The following is a 20,775-nucleotide window of genomic DNA, read 5'->3' as shown; positions in this document are numbered from 1 at the left end:
AGCTCTGATATTAGGCAGAGATAACTCAAAATGTGCCATTATGTAAGGCAAGACAGAATGTCAGTGATGAGCTGAAACTACCCCCCATTGCTATCAATGGCTACACAAAAATTCTAAAAAGTACTCTGTAGAGATACAGCCACAACTTCAGTTTAGTTAATATTCAGTGAAAAACGCAAATAAATAAATTAAATACAGTACTATATGTAAAAGAGCAGATAAAAGTGTACTTAAATTCACTTATACGTCCAGCTGATTTTAGGTAGATGTTAGCCGGCCAAAGCTGTGATATTAAGCAGAGATAACTCAAAATGTACCACTTATATAAGGCAAGACAGAATGTCAGTGATGAGCTGAAACTACCCCCCACTGCTATCAATGGCTACACAGAAATTCTAAAATGTACACTGTATTGAGACAGCCACAACTTCAGCTGAGTTAATATTCAGTGAAAAACACAAATAAATAAATTAAATGCAGTACTATATGAAAAGAGCAGATAAAAGTGTACTTAAATTCACTTATATGTCCAGTTGATTTCAGGTAGATGTTAGCCGGCCAAAGCTCTGATATTAAGCAGAGATAACTCAAAATGTATCATTTATATAAGGCAAGACAGAATGTCAGTGATTAGCGGAAACTGCCCCACACTGCTATCAATAGCTACACATAAATTCTAACAAGTAGTCTTTAGAGAGTCAGCCACAACTTCAGTTGAGTTAATATTCAGTGAAAAACACAAATAAATAAATTAAAGCACTATATGCAAAAGAGAAGATAAAAGTGTACTTAATTTCACTTATACATCCAGTTGATTTCAGGTAGATGTTAGCCAGCCAAAGCTGATACTCAAATGATGTTCAGTTTATATGTAATATTGTATGGAAACACTGGAAGGTTTTGATGTCCGATGGGAAATGCAAAACTGTTCTAGGTGTGCTACCCACTGTCTCGTTTAAGAAAAATACATCTATGAAAAGGATAATTTGTTATAAATCTGAGTTTCCTGAGTTGCAATCTGCTAAAACAATGGAGAGAATAGGAACGTTTCCATGTAAAGAAAACAACCCAAACGACTAAGCACATTCACCAACAACACTATGGCTTCATCAGTGTCATTTAGAAAAAGTTTAAAACCATTTAAATAGTGTACTATGTACTACTTACAACCAATCAAGAATGCATATTGTGCAATGGTCATTAATACATCTTTTCCTTCATAGCAATGAAACATTGTGAAAACCAGCACTAACCCTAATAAATATAAATCATGGCATTATCTTAAAACATACACCAAAAACATTGTGATTAACAATAAAATTGTAAGAGATCTATGTAAAACATATATATATCATTTAATAAATGCATTCAGATATAAAAAGGAACCCAACACAATGTTAATATAAGTGGGCTCAAATGTTATCACTTTTTCCCTTTCCTTCAATATTGGCATCAGGGATATATTATCATTTAACCCTGGGGAACACATTGCATTAAGCCTAAGTTGCCATTTAAATTCTTTGGTTTGCACCTTTAGCTTACTGTTCCCACCTCTCTCTTTCATATAGACCCTATCCCCAGCAAAAAAGATATATTTTTTTAAATTGATACATTGGGTGCTATGTAAATAAAGGGCTCTTTGCACATTCTTGTTTTTAATAGCCCTCATGTTCTCTGCTATCCTATCTCTCAGTCTGTGAATGGTTTTGCCCACATTGAAACCATTGCAGGCTGTACAGGTGGCTAAATAGACCAACATCGAAGTGTTACAGTTACATTTCCCTGGGCACCCTAGGGCAAAATTATAATTTTTGACCCACACATATGGACCATCATTTATAAATCTGCAGTATCTGCATGCACCACACATAAACATTAAAAAATTATGATGTTTTATAGTGCCATTTTGTCCTTCAAGAATGTTCTTGATATTTTTCTCCCTACTGAAAACAACTCTGGGCTTGTTGCCTAACTTTAGTTTTGTACTTGGGGTCCAAGCAATCATCCCAGCTTCTATTCATAGAAGAAACCAGTTGGGGGGCCAAATTGTTATATCTCGCTATAAAGACATCCAATGTCTTTGGTGTTCTTTCTGTATGCATCACCCCAATACTGTTTCTTAAAATAGGAATAAAGGATGCATCCTGTTTCTTCACAATTTTTTTTCTGATATTCAATAACAAATTAAGTGGATATCCCTTATCTAGGAACATTCCAATCAACTTGTGCTTCTCATTTTTGAAAGAGTCGTTGTCACTGACTAACTGGGATACTCTCACCATTTGTCCTTTTATAATGCTCTTCCTTTGACGTAATGGGTGACAACTATTAAAATGTAACAGGGAATTAGAATATGTATCTTTCCTACAGATGTTACTATTAAGACCTTGCTGTGTCTTGGTGAGATTTATATCTACAAAGTTAATTTCACATTCGGGCCAAGAACTAGTAAATCTGAGGAAAGAAGTTGTACTATTCAAATAGTCAATAAAGTCTAAAACCTCAATTTCATTACCTTTCCAAAGGATGAGGATATCATCCAAGAACCTGTTATACAATTTTATGTTAGTCATGAATTTTGAAGTAAACACATATTGTTCCTCCCTGTGAGGGAGGATCAGGTTGGCGAATACAGGGGCACACTTGGTTCCCATCACTACATCTGTCTTCTGATGGATTAGTTCCCCTTTTTAAACTTAAAAAAATATTTTTAAGTATTATCTCCATAAGTTCAAGTAGGAGATTAATTTTAGATCTAATAATCTTGTTGCTACTGAGACGACTTTCATGAAACATAACTAACCCTTCTTCATGGGGTATTACTGTAAATAGGTTTACAACTATCATAAGAAATGTGTAGACTTCATCTTCACCCATTGTTCTCAAACATTCCAGGCAGTGCCATGAGTCTTTGAGAATGTGGTCGGCACCCTCCAATGCTGGAGTAGCCCATTTGTCTACAAATTCTGCAAGGGATCTGTTTTCGAACCCCTTGCTGCCACTATGGGTCTAAAAGGTGGATTGTATAAATTCTTGTGGACTTTAGAGATGCCAAAAATGACCGGCATAACCAAATTATCCACACTCAAAAACTTTAACTCTACCTGGTCCAGTGGTTCCTGGAATAATGCATCAGTAAGAAACAGATCAATATTAGTGTAGGCTCCTTACCTAATTAAGCAATGTTCCATAATACTCTTTTGTTTATTGATTTACAAAGGAGAGCTGTGCTTTCTTATCTAAAAAGCAATATGCAGTTGTAACATTATCTGAGACAATTGTTATAGAATACAAATATGTTTTCTGGCCTATTTTGCTCAGCAACAATACCTAAAATAATTCTAACAGAACACACAAATATTGTTTCACCTAGCTTGCTTAAAAGCAATGCATTTCTATGTTTATCCACTTAATATCCACTACCCTCTAAATCTTCTTACTCCTGATATAATTCCTTCTTCTAGTTACAGTTTCACTCCATTCGCAACATAACACAACTTTAATAGACATCTCATAAAAACATGTTTAGATCTGTTACTTGTATGTTCCCATTTTTGCAAGGGTTGCTCTTTGTCAACAGGCTAACTCCCTCATTCAAGAGCTAAAACAAGTTAAACCAAAATGTGCTTTGATGAGCATGTTTCACACTGCAGATTCTAATACACTTGTCCAGTCCTAACTACTTTATTGCTATAATAAAATATATTTAGAGTGGAAGCAGCAGCAATAGCAACATACATATCCATTTGTTAGATCTAGATAATACAGGAGAGCCCCTGTATCATCAGTGCATGTAGTGGCTTACTTGAAGGCTCAAAAGTCCTTTTACGTTACCCCTCTGCTGATTCCAAATAAAGCCCCTCTGAGTGACTTTCACCTCTGTATACATCTGAACATCGTTTAATAAAAGCTGCCATCTAACTTCTTTCTCCTCTAATAAAATCTTATAGTTTCCCCCTTTTGGATTCTCTTTCAAACTATCCAAAATGGCAAATTTAAAATGTTTACATCGACATTTTTATTAAATGCTGCCAACAATCCAGGAATTGTTGTTGTTTGTCTTTTCGGCTTTTCCTGGTTAGGGGTCGCCACTCCTGTCTGCTAATGATTGTTAGTAGATTTTTTTATGGTGCCGAGTTGCTAGCCCGACGCCCAACCTTCAGCGAAGGTACGCCCATTTACGCATGTCTTTCGGAGGCCACTCGACCATGCGGAGGACATGCTAATTCCAATAGCTTTATATTGCAACTTAGAGCATTAAGTTATGATGGATATTAACTACTGGTTATGTATAACTTATTTTTATATTGTCCTTTTATTATATCAATGAAGTTTTAACTGAGACAGCAAAGTGTGTATTTGGTGCTGGTGTATGTCGCTTTAAATATTTTATGGTTTTTATCATGTGATGTGATTTTATTGGATATTATTAGCATTTAAGAGAGAGGTTTGAAATGTTTATTAAATTCTAATGAAGCCTGCGGGTATGCGGGCAAAAGCGCTTAATCTTTAAGTTATTTTTTATTCTATGGAAAACTCATTAAAGGCATTTAACTCTGTGGAATTTATGTCTGTTCTTATCTTGGCCTGCCTTGGAGTGTTTTCTCCTTTTGCTGTTTGGTACCAGTTTGTCTACACTTCATTTTATGCTCGTTTACAATGAAATATAAACTTCAATGCACTGCATGAATCTAAAAATAAAACAAGCAAAATGTATCTGGTAAGCAAGTGTCTGTGCTACCCAAAGTCTCTGGTACAAAATCTTCAGTAAATAAAAAAGTCACTCAGTGGATGAACAAAACAATGTTTCTGGCTCGCCACTCCTTCATGGACTATATGTCTCAGTTCTTCAATTACCAAGACTTCAACTGCAAGTCAAACAACACTGAATGAAGGCTTCTTGTCTCAGACCCAGCTTCTCCTCAGGAATACCCTTCAAAATTGGGTGCACTGGAAACCCCATTGGCTTCTGCACTGACTTCTTCCATATTGCTAAATTGTCAGTGAACTCACCTTAAATAAACACTTGCCTTTAGCTACCATCAGTTACCTGTATCCTTTAAGGGGACCCAAACCCTGCTTTTCCATAATCATGATTGCTATAGCTACAAGAACTCAGATAATCCACATAGCCTGCATACTCACACACACATTGAAGAAGACTCAATGAAGCTAGAGTCTTTGATTCTTCATTGTGCAATATCTTAAACCTCCTGTAGTGGAGGCCCATGGGATATGCAAATTAATCCTTAAAGACATACCAGTGTTTCATCTACATAGTTTCTGAATCCCCATGACTTTTCACTTTTTAAGTCTTTTCTGGAGCATTCAGGTCAATAAAGCTAAACCCCACTAGATACAGACATGCCATGTTTTGCCCTTTCTCTGAGCTCATCACTACTGCATAAGAGTATTGCTTGGCCATACTTTGGAAATAAGGAGCTTAAAAACAATTCTAATGTCCATAAACATTAGGGTACCTGTAAAATATTCCAAATAACACTCAAGCCAAAGGGTAAAAAGGTCACACAAACAAATCAGTCATGGCTGTCCCCTACAGGAGGTTTAAGGTATTACACCATAAAGATTCTGGCTTAGCTAGGTCCTTCATGGAATTTATATATAAATATAAATGGGAGACATTCATTACATCCAAAGGATGTAATAATAAACCCAAAAGGTCGACCTCAAAAGATCAAAATTCAAAAAAGCCAAGCCTATGAGCCACCATCTTTTTTAGTGGTACAATGTCATCTAAGTCCAAGGAAGTCATTGTTCAACTGTATTCAGCATTCATCAGACCTTTCTCTGTTTTGGTATGTACCTAACCAGGCATATCCAACAGTTGGAGTGTCCACAGAGGTTTCTCACTAAAAAAATACAAGGTGTAAGTAAAATGTCATATGTAGACTGCCTCAAGGCCCTATGCCTGTATTCTGTCTCCTACAGGCTTTTGCCTGGCATACAGGGCATTGTCAGACCCCACTCTGATGGACCTTCTGCATATGCATATCCACAAAACAAACAGCTCCAGAATTACGTGTTCTAAAGACTTAAACCTTGCCTGTGATATAAATATGACGTGCTGGACAGATAGTTATGTATCCCAGAGACAACCACATCTATGGAATTGGCTCTCCATCCATGTGAAGCAGAGTTCCTCCCTAACTCAGTTCAAGTGCAACTTGGACAATTGAATGGGAAACTGGCAATTCATCCCTGGTTTGGCACCTATGTCTCTAATGGACACTGATAACCTGTAAAATGGTTCATCTCCCAGGCCCACGCTTACACTTGTCAAGAGTATCAAAAATTCAGAGATTTGGGATGCATGGCTAGGCTTAAAATTACCTTTGTGGTTATTAGCCTAGTAAACACTTATGAACCTATAAAAAAGTAATTTGCTTGTTGTAAAAGATTGTGTTACAGTGGGGATAGTTTCTGCTTGCCTTTTCCCCACTGTAGTATGATCTCGGAGTTGGTTATATAAGTAGTAGGAAGTGTTAAGGGTGGACTTTTATGCAGTTCAACCTTTTGAGGTCAGTCTTTTGGGTTTCGATATTGTGTCCATTCATCCAGAAATACAGCATGGATGTACATGTCAATCACATCAAATCAATATGGTTATCAAGTAGATGTTATAACATAGTAAGCAGAGATAGTATTTTTTTGAGTGGTCATACTAGTAGGTAGAACAGTTCGACTTGACAGAGAGTAAGTCATTATAGGCAACATTAGTGGTAAACTGGGGAATCAGGTTTTGAGAGGTGTAGAATTGGCATTTGTGCAGTGCCATAAAGTGGAGAGGTGCTGCTGTAGAGACATTTTGAAAGAAGAAGCATTCCTAGTAGTCCTTATTGGTAATGGGAGGGCTTTCCACTGTTTGGCAACCAAGAAAGAGTAAAAGATATGGCCAACTGGAAGGCTTGATTTTTCTACTTTCAGGAGAAGTTGGTTCTCAGATCTGAGAGGCCTACATGGATGGTAGTGAGTAAATATAGAAGTAAGGATTGGGCAGTCTGAGGGTTTGAAGATAATTTTGTGTGCTATTGTTAATTGTACGTATGTAGGGTAATGTGGGAGTGAAAGCCAGTTCACTAAGTGTAAGAAGGAACAGTGATAGGAGGAGGATTTGGCATTAGTTGTTTACTTGGCTATTTTATTTTAGATGAAATTGGTCAATATATTGTGTATTGACCAATTTCACCTTTGATTAATAGTAATGTACTTACAGAAAAATTACTAATTTGTATTGCTCATTTTTAGTGTCTTATCTCTTTCATTCCTTGATTATGAGTGAAAAGGATTAGTAAACTAGTTCACTTACCCAGTAAACAAATTGCAAATGTGAAATTAATATATATATGTATAATATATATATATATATATATATATATATATATATATATATATATACACATATATACATACACACACACACACACATATATTTACATAATGTATATATATATATATATATATATATATATATATATATGTTTATATATACACACACACACACACACACACAGATCTCGGACTATTGAACGAAAGTTCAGTAGTCCGAATCTACAATCACCGAACACACTTTAACAAAAGCGCTCTCACCAAAAAAGCGCTTTCATTAAAGTGTGTTAAAAATAAATAAATCTACTTTTATGCAGGGGGGCAAGCCCCCCTGTGCCCCCATGTGGGGGGCTATGCCCACCACACCTCCCCTACTTTAATATTCTCACTCCGAGATCGCACTACAGTGAAGAAAAGGGAATATTTCCTTATCCGCAAAGTAGTACGATCTCCGCAACAGTCATTCCCCCACGACTCCTTCCAGCTGCAGGCATACTTCTGTGAAAGTGATTTTTTGGTAAAAAGCACTTTTGCAGAAGTATGCCCGGCTGTTTGTGCTTCGGCTAATAATTCCTTCGGTAATTAGTACCGATCCCATATACACATATACACACACACACACACATGTATATATAAATATCTTTATGACAAGGTTTTTGACAAGTGGCATAGTAATGAATTAGTAACTGAGTTCCTATCCAATACAGTACCAGATATTTGAGCTCTTTGACTAATGTCTGATAACAAAATAGTGTATTTGTCAAATAGACAGATCTGTCAACAAGTCCTAGAAATTGTAAATAAAAGGCATGCGTCCTCCGTAACCCTGCTACTTAAACTAGCTGTTGAGCATTAAGATGTTGCTCACTACTGAATCACACTTAATCCTGGCATCAGAGAGACAAAAGATTTACCACAATCCATATCCACATACATTCTATTTACCAGGGTTTTTTACTTAAAGGCTTAGATCATCATGGTTGCTTAAGCACATAAAAATCTCAAGTCTTCAGTTACTCATTTTGTTTTTATGTGGGTAACACATGTATAAGTGAGGTGCTATTTCTTATATATGCCTGCTTAATGTGTAGTCTAATTTCACTGCCTGCTTCAGAAAGTTGTGGTTGATAGATGTGAATAAGTATTCATACTCAACAGCGAGATCAGGCTGTTGCACCACTGATTTGAAGGACTGATCATAACCTCTTTTACAGCTTCAAACAAATTGTGACTGGGGCAGCCATCCCTCTACCCAGACTCAGTATGCTGTTGCCCAAACTCATTGAAAGCAAATACATTCCTCAGCTTCTGAACATGTAATTTTATTGATTTATTGCAAATATTTCATTGCCCCTGAAGTCTGCACGATGAGTAAATAAAACAGAGACATTATGGGTGAGCAGAGACATGGGGGTGTAGTCTAACCTCCATGCTATCTATATTGAGACTATATTCCCAAGAAGGCAAATGCTCCACATGACATGCAGCTTACTGCAGGTAGCTCCTTAGCACTGAAATATACATACCGCATATTCTACAAGGAATAGACTTTGAGTCCACTTTTGTTTGTAACATATGTCAGTAGATTCACTTAAGCTTTAGCAGACAGTGTGAGTGTAGGTTTGTGTGTGTGTGTGTGTGTGTGTGTGTGTGTGTGTGTGTGTGTGTGTGTGTGTGTGTGTGTGTGTGTGTGTGTGTATGTGTGTGTGTGTGAGGAATCAAAGCACCAAAAATTGTGGCTTTTGAAGATGAATTGTATGCACTAGTTATAAGTCAAGATAGTGTGGTGAACATCTTGACATTGTCTAGTAAATGAGAAAGAAAGGGAGGTGCTATCATAAATAAATGCAAGTGTGAAGCTATGTGTGTGTGTGTCTGGTTTGAACAGGGGAGTGTGTCATATAAGGACATGAGTTTAAACGTGATCATAAGAGAATTCTAGTATATTTTTGTTTTAGCTCTGGGGGTTTCAAGAATATAATTAGAAGGTAAATTATAAGTTGACACCAAAAACCAATATGCATGGGAATAACTAACAAAACCGTAAAAATAAAACACATGGACTAAAATAAAAACCAAATAGAAGCAAGCAATACAGAGTCTTTAAGCATACTAACTTTATTTCTCCATTTTTCATCCAATAGGACTTCTTCAGAACAACAATACATTTGCAAAAATACCAGCTTAAATACACTTCCATTCAAATGTAATCATTAATTAAATAACAAGCTATAAAAAAGTGATTAAAAAACTATTAAATGCTATATATGCAATCAATTATAACATTTTATCCACTGTAACCTTTCCCATTCTAACATCTGGCTTGACTGGTCATCTTCGCTCTCTTAAAAAACATTTTATGTTTTTTGTTCCATTTAGACCTGGATATTCATCAGCAATCAGCTTGATTTGCTATGAGGTCTCTCTTTTTTTTTAAATCATTTTTATAGTCCCTGCCCCTCATGTCCATAGGAACCTGTTCCAGGATACAAAACAAAAACTTTTTATAGTGCTCACAAGAAGAACTATGCCTAAAAAGGGCATTGTCAGTGTCTTTGTACTCGATGGCAGGAACATGTTCTTTTATTCTGTTATGATGGGCATGAGTGGTCATCCCAACATAAAATGCTGGGCAACCGGAACATACACTAATATAAACAACCCCAGCACTTATACAATTAAACCTACCAGTACTAAAAAGGGTTGAATTTGAATGACTTAATAGAAAATAAGGCCCCTCATAAATAAATCTACAAGATGAACAAAAAACACATTTGTACATCCCATTTGTTCTATCAGTAGGTGGTAACCTAACCTTACTAAGTTTTTAAACAATTATTCCTTTTATAAACAAATGATGGATCCTCTCCCAAAGCTCTGACCAAATCAATACTACCCCTTATAATCCGCCAATTATTTTTGACAATATTCCTTATAGCATAACTGTCAACTGACATATCTAAATTACAAACTAAAGTGTTTTGATTATTATCTATATTGATGGACAGATTACCCTCATGAGTTTGTGTCAATAAAGGTAAAAAACACATATCCCTTTTCTTCAAAATCTCTAGAGCTTTAGAAACTAATAAATTTTCTTTATAACCCCACTTTAAAAAAGTGAAATAATAAAAGACAATCCCTGTCTAAAACCACTTCTCTATTTGTCAACCTGGATGCATGAATAAATTGCCCCCTAGGTATGTTTTTCTTAATAAAATATGGGTGATTACTATTAAAATGTAAATATTGGTTGGAAAAAGTCTGCTTTCTATAGACTCTATTAGGAAAACATGGCTTTATTAAATCCCATTCTAAGATGATATCTAAAAAATTGACAGTCAAATCCACATCTCCTACAGAAAAGGATAAAAAGTTAGTGGTGGCATTTAATTTTTTTACAAAAGTCACATAATCATCCTTAGTGCCTTTAAAAATAAAAAATAAAAAATAATCTGCAAATCTTCTAAAAATATTATACGATCAAAAAGAGGAACACCTGGTAATAGTTCATTCTCCCACCATCCTAGAACTAAATTTGCAAAAGCTAGAGCAGCAGTAGACCCCATTGCAACACCCTTTAATTGCTGGAAGTATGTATTATTAAATAAGAAATAATTATGTTCTAAAAGGACTACCAGCAAGGAACAAAACAAATTAATATCTGAATTGGAATATGTTGTATGCAAATAAAACCTAATAAACTCTATTCCTTCATCCCAAGGAATACAAGTGAAAAGAGAGGTTATATCTATGGTTAGCATAACTAAATTCCCATAATTATCATATTGAAAATTCTCATGAAATTTCTTAATATGAAGTAAAAAAATCCCAAGAATCCCTTAAGTAAGATGGTAAACGTAGAACTAAAGGATTTAAAAATGGTGTTAATATACAAGGAAATATCTTCTGTAACAGAATTCAGGACAGATACAATGGGTCAAATAGGGGGTTATTAACATCCTTGTGTATCTTAGGTATTCCAAATAGAACACCTATCTTTGCATGTTCTGTATACATGAAATCATACAACTTATGATCTAACTGACCATTCATTAAAAGCTCATATAAGTAGACCTTAATAAAATTATAACCTACTGTTATATGGCTTAAAATAACTTCTTTATATTTATCAATATTAAACAACATGTTTTCCATAGCTTTAATGTAGTCATTCTGATTCATCAATACCAGCCCCCCTCCCTTGTCAGCTCTCATGACTCTCAACCCTTGCATGTTCTTAATTTCATCCAATGTTCTCCTTTCTTCGTCATTTAAATTATAAAAACAAAAATGATTGTCAATTTTATTACTTAATAAATTCCTTATCTCTTTCTCACAACATTTTTCAAACACCTTCAAGGTGTTATGAAGTCCAGGGTTATAGCACAATGGTTTTATAAAACAAGCATAATTTAGTTTTAAATTTCCACATAAAAATGCAAATTGAACTTACTAGTAAAACACTTTAAATCAATGAGCGTATTCACAATTTTTGCTCTCCATGAAAGCACATAGTTTAAACCTAATTGTGATACTTTTATATGAAGCTCATTGAAATGAAAATTAGACAAATTAAATGTTTTACAATTTTCACGCACATTAATATTCATTGTCAGTCCTTCTTTCTGAAATTTTTGTTTCTTGTTCGATTCTGATAGGCCTGAGACCCCTTTGCCATGGACGCCAAGTTTTTTGAAACTGGAACAACGTTCTCCACTTGGTTCTCATTAACAGGATATAAAGGTAGTTCCTCAAACATGTCAGCAAACTCTACTTCCTCTAAAGGACTAGTCACCCAAACTGGAAGATCCTTAGTTGCACATTCAACTTCTGGTCGCATTTCTTTGCTGGTATTTCCTTTCTGTCTTAAAGACGAATGTACACCCTTTTCAGAATGACTGGCCAAACCAATTTGCAAAGGAGGATTGATTAAAGACTTAACAGGGAAGCCATTTAGAGGGAAAGCTTTCCCATGTTCATAAGCTTCCCTGTCTTTTAATATATTCCTTTGTTTGGGAACGATGATAGTTTTTTCAAATCTCTCCAAAGAACCAAAAATATTCTCATAATCAGTATTCATATCTATTGCATAAGCCGCATTGGTGCAGTGGTTAGCGTTGTCGCCTCACAGCAAGAGGTTCTCCTGTTCTATTCTCGGTTGGAGCGCCTTTTGTGTGGAATCTGCATGTCCTTCCCGTGGTCGAGTGACGTTAAAGACATGCAGGTAGGTGCGAGCATGAATGGGTGTGCCTTCATTGAAGGTTGGGTGTCAGGCTGGCAACTCGGCACTGTAAAAATCCACTGCCAATCATGAGCGGACCGGAGTTCCGCTGTGGCGACCCCTAACCGGGAAAGCTGAAAGTTTTTAGTATTCATATCTACACCTGAAGATGAACAATCAAGGCAGATGTTACAAAGGGAAAAGTTGCAGTGGTTAAAAATGTTTTATAATTGATTGCATATGTTAATAGCATTTAATAGTTTTTTTTAATCACTTTTTATAGCTTATTTAATTAAGGATTATATTTGAATGGAAATGTATATAAGCTGGCCTTTATGCAAATTTATTGTTGTTCCAAAGAAGTCCTGTTGGATGAAAAGTGGAGAAATAAAGTTAGTATGCTTAAAGACACTGTATTGGTTGCTCCTGTTTGGTTTTTATTTCAGTCTGTGTTTTTTTTTTTTTTTTTACGGTTAAATTATAAGTTGGTTGACAGCATGATTCAGAGATTGGCTAGGCATCAAATATGGAGAAGGATGAGAGACTTTTTAGTTAAAACATTTTTAGTCCATATTTTTATGTGGAGTTTAAATATTTTTGGTTCCTATTTTTTATGTGACATATGTTATTTCATGCGTATCACATCTGGAAGTACTTTTACTAGTTTTATGACATTATAGGTTTTGAGACAGAAAGTGATGAAGCAGGATACAATATATAATTCAGTGAATAAAGATGGGTTGGGCATGAAGAATACAGCATTACTCTTTATTTTTCTTAGTAAATCACCATTTTGGTAGAAATACTACAGGGAGGGATAAAATACAATGGATTCACAGAAGAATATATAATTAGTGGAATACTTTGGTATTTAAAAGATGGTGTGAGGACAAAGGTGAAGGCTGGATGAGGAAATTGTGAGTGAAAGTTAAGGTAAGATAGATGAGTGTGGGACAGATTAGAAAGTACTGCAGGAGAAGCTGAATCAAATAGTGATGTTGCAGATTTTATTTTGATTTCATGGAATAAAAAATCTGGGAAAATTAGAATCAGTGTGAAGGAACTGATAAATAACATTTATTTTCTGGTTTATATGTAGGTTGTAAATGTTTGCTCATGAAAGGATTCCAGTAAAATCCAGTTTCAAATACAAACAAGAGGATGACAGGCACTAAAGTTAGCAGAAGTGTGCAAACTAAGAATTAACTATTGTTAATTCACAGCCTCTACGTTTTTTTATTAAAAATATTTAGGGCCTTGTTTATGATAATTAAAATATGAAGTACTTGAAATGTTACATTTAAAATGTGGTATAGGGGATGTTGGGTGTAAAGTAGGGCATTACTTGCGGTACTTGAAGGATGCTGGCCAAGGTTTTTATTGGAGCATATTTAAAAATATCTGTGAAAGGACTTGTGTTGAGAATAAAATGTATTCCTACTCTACATGGTTCTGGATTGCAACATATTTTTATGAGGAAAGAACTCATTATCGGCTATTTTTCACATCTCTGAATTGCTCAGTGATTACTGCAAGTGCTAATAAAAACTTTTCCACAGTAATCACTGGTAGAAGCCCACGCATTGCATTGGCACAGGCACCCTCCTCATTCACTCATTTACAAGCATATCTACATTCAAACACACACACACACACACACACACACACACACACACACACACACACACACACACACACACACGCATGCACACACGCACACACACACACACACACACACACACACACACACACACACACACACACACTCACACACCACATATAAATGCATCTAATGTAACATTACATCTATTATTGCATCTCTTATAATTTTCGTGTCCATGACATAGGTGAATGCAGTCTGTTAGTAATACTAGACATTAAAATTTCATAGTGCTTATTCTTCATTGGTAGCTTCTCCTGCAAAATCTGTTGTTCTATTAACTCTTTAGTGAGGTCAGCTGATATTTAAAAAATGTCCCTGATGTCTAGTTTCCCCCATTACAGCCAGTGCTAGTTAGTCTAAGAGGCGTTGAAAGATATGGAATCTCCCCCTCAGTACACACACACACACACACACACACACACACACACACACACACACACACACACACACACACACACACACACACACACACACACAAATTCACCATACATCAAGCACACCTCTTCACCCAATCTCTCTCACCATACATCAAGGACACCCCTCTCACCCAATCTCACTCACCGTACATCAAGCACACCCCGGTCACCCAGTCTCACTCACACATGCACTCACCCATTCATCCTTGTGTATAATATATATACATATATATGGTGGTGGTGCTGCGGTAGCATTGTCGCCTCACAGTTAGACGTTGCCCATTTGATTCTCAGTTAGAGCGTCTTCTGTGTGGCGACATGTGTGAATGGGCGTTCCTTCGTTGAAGGTTGTGCATTAGGCCCGGCAAGCCAGCACGTAAAAATCTACTGCCAATCATTAGCGGACCGGAGTTCCGCTGTGGCGACCCCCAACTGGGAAAAGCCGAAAGACACAAACAAAAATATATATAAAATATATACATGTAAATAATTTATATACAAATTTATATATGTATATGAACATGCCCCTGAGACAATTCATACCTCCACATATACTCACACATGCAGCCCAGCCACATGCATACATACATACATACATACATAAACACGCCCACACACCCAACCTCAACCTGTCCACAAAAATTAAATTCCTGGCACTTAACTGTAATGTGATCTCTTCCGCTGAAAGTAATAAGTGAATGCAAATGCCTGGATGTGTTAATTAACTCAGCTGGGTGGTGATGATTTATGCATCCAAGTCTTTCTATGAATTGCTCGGCTGTATAAATCACTCACCACAGATATTTTTGTGGGAGAGCACATGACTCATTATCATACGACTCTCCCTAGACTCTCTCATTTACATGTGCAATAAGCAAGAGGGACAGCCCACTGTGGTGTTATACCTCCTCAGGGAAAAGCACTGCAGTAGGGCTGCCTCTGAATCAGAACCAGCTACCACCAGCAATAAATAGGCTTTACAGCTGGTAGTAATGTTTCTGAATCACAGGGAAGTTCTTTTAAGAAGTCCATTGCCCAATCCAAACATTGAAACATTAAGCACAACTTTTAGCTGGATGTAGTTCAGAGTACATCTTAGTTCTAGCCATTGTAACTGTTGGACAGGTAAACAACTATGTGCTCTGTGTGAGAATTTAGCAATTCTGTTGTAGTGTCTTTCCATTTTATTGACAGATGACTTACCGAGGTTGCTTATGGAGTGAGAAATGGGTTAATTTTTGATAACCCCCTAGGTTTTTACTCATTTTAGCCACTATGTAATTAATGTGTTTATTCAAACTTCAGATGTTTATCTAGTATAACTCCTAAAAGTGTAGTTTGTCTTACCTCTTCAAGACAGGTGTTGACGATAGCTATGATAGATATGGGTGGTTGTTCTGTAAGAGTACTTTTATTTGTGAATATCATAAGCCTGGTTTTCTTTGGATTCAGTATTAATTTTGATACAGTTAGCCAGATTTTTAGTTCTGTAAAAGCAGTTTGGAATATGCTTTGAGGCTGTTACCTGTGATTTGTTAATGGGTTATCAATTATCAAATGTTGTACACTAACTATAAAATCAGGAAATAAATCTGCAATGTCTGCCAGTATATAAAGAACCACTCTGCAAGAAAACAGAATGTGAGTTTCATACCAACAGCTATAAAGTATTGTACAACAAACTAAACTGAAAGCTAGCAAATTCTAATTGAGTCAGTAAAGTAAAAAACTAAAATCAAAGATATAAAATAATGTGTTTTAAATAGATGTTAAAATGGAGCTGAGACAGATGATCGAGTTTTCAGAAACACAAAATTCATATGGACAAGAACATATGATCGAGGTTCCGGTGCCCCCCCCCCCCCGCAAATTATATATATACCAACTCTGAGATCAAACTACAGTGAAGAATAGGGAACATTTCACAATCCTTGCTGTATTGCAATCTCCATTCAAAAGCTTTGAGTTTTCAAAAACTTGATCATATGGTCTCAACCATATGAATTTGGAGTTTCTAAAAATTCGATCAGCTAATAGGGATCTGTTAAAATATCTGCAAAGCCTTCAGATCAAGACCAGTTTAAAATTAACTAGTCTACATGATGCCAGAATGTGTAAGCGGCTATAAACTAAACAACATTTTAATAAGTAATTAATTCAAAAGTTACTCCGCTTAGTAAAAATCATATCTCAGGAGATGCTGAAATTGCAGGGCAAAATAATTTGTAAGTATTCACATTAATTAGACATGTGGCAGACTTGGTGTCTAAACACTGAACATACAGGGCCCTGTCCAGAGCAACATTTCACAAACAACCTCTCAACTGCCTGTATTTTGGAGGAACATCCCTATTTTCAGGCCTGATTTACCATTGCACATGATGTTCCTAGATTTGGAGTTATGTCAGTATTTACAGGCTTGGTTTACCCCTTCACACAATTTTTTGAATCCACCTCATCATGTGCTTCTTGAAGCTGTCTAGTACGGAAAATCAAATTAACATGACCAACATACTAGTGGCACCAATAATTTAACGAAAGAGGACAAACATCTTACATCTCCCTTTTCCAGAAGCAAAAATTAACAATCTTGTCTAGTAGAATTTTGCAATGCAGTTCATGTGAGCCTTCAGATTTTACACTGTCTCTTTGATAATGTGCTTATATTTTTCTATAATTTTTGCCACTCTGTTTTTTAAACATGTGTTTCTGAGTATTATCCCACATTTCTACCAAAAGTGGGAAGAGTTATGTGCTATTTGGTATTCAGATTTTATGTCAATTAGATAGCCAGTTTTTCGGCTCAATGTATCTACTTTTCAAGGGCCTTTGTACCTATTTTCAGTGTCTGCAGGTTGAGAGCTATGTGAAGTGGTTGCTGTGGTGGGTCATCCACTGCTGTTGGTGAATGCATGCATTTTGAGATTAAATCTATCAGATTAATGCCAGCCTACTCAAACACACATCCGTGTATATCATTGCATGGGAGTGTCCTGATCACTGAAAGTAACCATAATGTTATTGACTGTTTCACTGTTGAAAATTTTGACCCAACTTTAGGTTTTATCACACAGTTTCACTTCTGTTAATTCACAAAGCTACTGTTATGATAGTGTGGTTTACATTTGCTTTCTATAATTATTCTTACATGCTGTGGTATTAGATAAGACAACAGAGGCAACACAGGTAATTAGGCCATAGTATAATAGGGTCTTATTAAACAGGAAAAAAATACTGGTGCAGAGGCAAATAAAAAAAAATTCTACACCCTCATACTAGTACTGCTTCAGACACAAAGTGACTTCACACAGTTTCCTTTTGCCTGAATTCCTAGCAGAAAATCTCTAGTCTACTTTATGTTCTTCACGATTGCCTCTTCTTTGTTGTAGCATACTTCCCAGAACCATTGTTTCAGGCACAAACACCCCCTGCATTGAGAAGCCAGCTTCTCTGATTACCAGACCTCCTTTTTTTACACCACTCAGTAAGGTAATTGTTTGTTAATAACAATTTTGGTGGTACCTATCTAGCTAATAAAAAAAAAAATCCTGGCTGTCTTAAAAGGAAACACTTTTACAAACCGCTCTAATTACTGCACTGTTTACAATCATATTATTTGCAGAACATTCACTATGTACAAGATACTTTATGTACAAGAATATTATTTGCATCATTTAAAAACATCATATGTAGAGAGATTCCACTGCCTTAAAACCCTCCGTTTTAGGTCCACTAGATGGGCTATGATCCCCAGACAGGGCATCTGCATTGGGGTGGGTCAAGGCTTACCAATGATTTATAGTAAACTGAAATAGTTGTAAGGAGGGTACTCACTGACAAATAATATCATTGCCATTCTCTTGCTTATAGAATCACAACAGGGGGCATAGTCTATGGCAAATGTAAAGTTCTGGCCCACTAGATAACATTTAAGTAAAGTGAGAGCCCACTTAATTTCCACACACTCCCTTTCAGTAATGGAATACTTGGTCTCTGATCTGCTTAATTTATGACTAAGAAAGCATTCAGGGTGTTCTTCCCCCTCAAAGATATGTGAAAGCACCACCCCTAGGCCTATTTCTGATGTATCAGTGTAAAATGTGAAATGTCTACTGAAATCAGGGGATAGTAAACAGGTTCTGAACATAATGCTACAGAACAATGAAAATGCAAGAAGTACTCACTGGCTGAGTAGTTTGGTTATGAACATAATGCTCCCTACAACTGCTTAAAGCATTGTTTATCTGTAGTGTCCATTTTACCTCAAGGGGCATTTTACCTTTTGTCAAGTGTTTAAGAATGCATGTGCAAAACAAGATACCAGCTTTTGATAGTACGCAAATAACTCCAAGAAGGCCCACACTTGCTTTTTAGTGACTGGAATATGCCATCTTTTCACTGCTTTTAGCTTTCTGCTATCTATTTTTAAATGTCCACCTAAAATGTGACAATGTGTTAACTTAATTACAAGTGTTTTCAAAAGCCTTGGAAGTAATAAGTGGCTCAGTATCTGTTCTTTGCCTTTGGCTGTTCTGCAGAGCAGGTAATTTCTTGGTTCATAGTATGGGTATGATGTAGAGTTGTTCTGTTCCTTTGGTTTCTCACCTGCTTTAGCCATATTCTTTCTAGCTCTACTTAGTGTTTCTTCTTCTCATTAGGCTTTCTTGATATTGACATAGCTTATTTGGAGTTTAACAGAGTTGGCATTATTTTCACAGGTATTATGAGGCCATGGTCTCTTCTTCTCAAAATAAAGGTACAAGTTTCTCCTCTTCATCTAATTAATCCCCTTAAAAGGCAACTCACAAAACAATTTTCTTCCACCAAGATTACTGGTAGATTCCCCTTTTCTTCTTTGGTAGTTATATTAATCGATTGGCTCTTAGAGCCCTGCATCTGTTTCTAACTAACTCTTTGCTTTGGTGTAGTATGGATAAGCTTTAATCTCTGTTCATGTTCCCCCTTCTCTTTTTCTTTCAATATGAGATTCTCTTATTACTTCCTCAGGTTCTACATCTACTCCCTTAATGATTTTTTAACTATGGGCCCTTCCCTGTCATTTTCCACAATTACTTCATTTATTGGGGCAATTATTGAAATCTTTTTGGTACAACTCAGGCTCAGATTTATCTAACCCTTCCACCAACAGCTAAATTCTAACCTCCTTTGTTTCTTCTAGTCCTATGTATGTTTTGCAATATCTCCAGCTGACCACCTTCCAAATCTTCCATATCTCTTTGAACTGGAGAAAGTCTTGGTCCGTCATCTCATCATGTATTAATTTAGGTATTATAGCAACTGGGTGTAACACTTTGCCTAAAAGGGTTTGCATTCTCCCTTTGTTATGCCTTATTTGTTTATCTCTGTGAAATTGTTACTTCAATTTTTTTGTTCACAAGATGTTTTATGCTTACAAACATATTGTGCCCTAACTAATGTAATCATACTCACTAAATACAACAACTCCTATATTTCAACCAGACTGTAAACTAAAAAAAAAAAATAGATGACAATTTTTGCAACCAATCGGATAAACCAGAGTCCCGTTTATTGCACAAATTAACAAAGTACTAAAACAACTAAGCGCTTTCGCCTGTAAAACATATAGAGAACTCTGAGGAAGCCTATATGTTTTACAGGCGAAAGTGCTTAGTTGTTTTAGCACTTTGTTAATTGTGCAATAAATGGAACTCTGGTTTATCTGATTGGTCGCAAAAATTGTCATCTATTTTTAACTCCTATATTTCCTTTCATTTACTGTATATTTTGATAGCAGTACAACGACAGAAAGCAGATTCTGAATCCCTAGCAGTTAAAATTTCAGCATTATTACATTCCATGGGATCACGTTCCACGGGCTTGCTTTTTAGTACATTTTATGGGCAATCATTAATGGCTTTTACATGTATAATATTGCTTCAATGACTGTGTAGTATTTCACTACCTGTCCTTTTTTAGAACATTTAAAAGAAACCAACTCATATGATGACATTTCTTCTTGTCTACAGGGAAAATGGTGGTAACTTTTTCTTCTTTGCAAGCAAAGAGCTATACCCTTGATGATTGCAAGTCTGTGTTATGTTTTTAATTTCAGTTAACAACAGATATTCCTGTAGATGTGGGCA

The sequence above is a fragment of the Protopterus annectens genome, chromosome 14.part0 (assembly GCF_019279795.1).
Source record: "Protopterus annectens isolate FY-2018-M chromosome 14.part0, PAN1.0, whole genome shotgun sequence".
NCBI lineage: Eukaryota > Metazoa > Chordata > Ceratodontiformes > Protopteridae > Protopterus > Protopterus annectens.
This window is presented reverse-complemented; position numbering follows the sequence as displayed.